The 1294-nt window shown below is 39.5% G+C and overlaps 1 non-coding gene across 1 annotated transcript; it reads left to right on the top strand.

The window, feature by feature from the left end:
* The first annotated feature begins 326 nt into the window (after positions 1-326).
* Positions 327-430, top strand: LOC131828403 (U6 spliceosomal RNA). The gene has a single exon (XR_009352416.1). It is a non-coding gene; the product is annotated as a U6 spliceosomal RNA (small nuclear RNA).
* Positions 431-1294: the final 864 nt, after the last annotated feature.

Raw genomic sequence — 1294 nt, 5'->3', positions numbered from 1 at the left:
ATACATAAGGTACCTAGATTAGTCAGATTCATGGAGACAGAACAGAACAGTGGCAAAGGCTGAGGAGAAGAGAAAATGGGAAGTTATTGTTTGATGGGTACTGGGTTTCAGTTTGGGATGATGGGTACTGGGTTTCAGTGGTGATGGTTTACACAACAATGTAAATGCACTTAACGCCACTGAACTGTACACTTCAAATGGTTAAATGTAAGTTTTATGATATGTGTATTTTACCACAATAAAACAAAAAAATAATTTTGACTTCAGTATGTGGCCATAACACTGAGAAACTGGATTTACTCTTTCCACTTAAAATCAAGAAACAAGTGCTCACTTTGGCAGCAAATATACTAAAATTGGAATGATGCAGAAATCAGCATGGCCCTGGTGCAAGGATGACAGGCAGATCTGTGAAATGTTCCATTTTTAAAAAATTGAGAAAAAAGACAAGGAGTAATGGTTTTCAGCCATTGGACACATGAAACCTAGGGCAGTAGTCCCTCAGAAAAAAGAAATAAAAGAGGTGAGCCCTGTGATAGCCCTAGTTTTGTGCCTAGAGAGTTTCCAGGCTATAGCATAGGGAGGAAAATCCCAGACAGAACCTGGTAATCTCCCTGAGCTGAGTAGCCAGAGTTGTGAGTTCGGAGGAAGCAAGGTAGACAGAATTCACAGGGTAGAGTGCCAGGGAGGAGAGAGCTGCACAGAGCTCTGAGACAGAGCAAGGGCCCCCAAAACCATGGTTCCTTTTCAGTCTTCAGGTAAGTAGCTGCTGGATCTGTGGTATTTGTTATGACAACTGTAGAAGGCTAATATAACAGTTCAGAGCGTTCCCATATTTTAGCCATCCACTCACCTGAACCGGACATCCAGTTTCCCCTATTATAAACATCTTACAATAGTATGGTATATTTGTTATAATTAATGAACTCATATTGATACATTATTATCAGCTAAAGTCCATAGTTTATTCAGATTTAATCTCTCCCTAATATACTTTTTCCCCTCAGGATTCTTCTAGTACACCAAGTTACATTAACTTGTCATGTCTCCTTAGGTTCCTCTTGGCTGTGACGATTTTTTCCTTGTTTTTGATGAACATGAAATCTTCAGGGGCACTGGTTTGGTTAAAATAGGATGCCCAGCTATTGGATTTTATCTGGTTTACTTTCATAATTAGATTAGGGTTATAAGTTTGGCCATAACAAAATAATAGCCTTCTGAGCATTCTTCTTGATAACCAATGTAGCACAAGGTTTTTCCACTCTGGGTGCGAGGAACATAAATTACTCCTGGC

Source organism: Mustela lutreola, chromosome 3, assembly GCF_030435805.1.
Source record: "Mustela lutreola isolate mMusLut2 chromosome 3, mMusLut2.pri, whole genome shotgun sequence".
In the NCBI taxonomy this organism is placed as follows: Eukaryota; Metazoa; Chordata; class Mammalia; order Carnivora; family Mustelidae; genus Mustela; species Mustela lutreola.
Note: the sequence above shows the minus strand (reverse complement) of the source record. Positions and strands in the feature narration are given on the sequence as shown.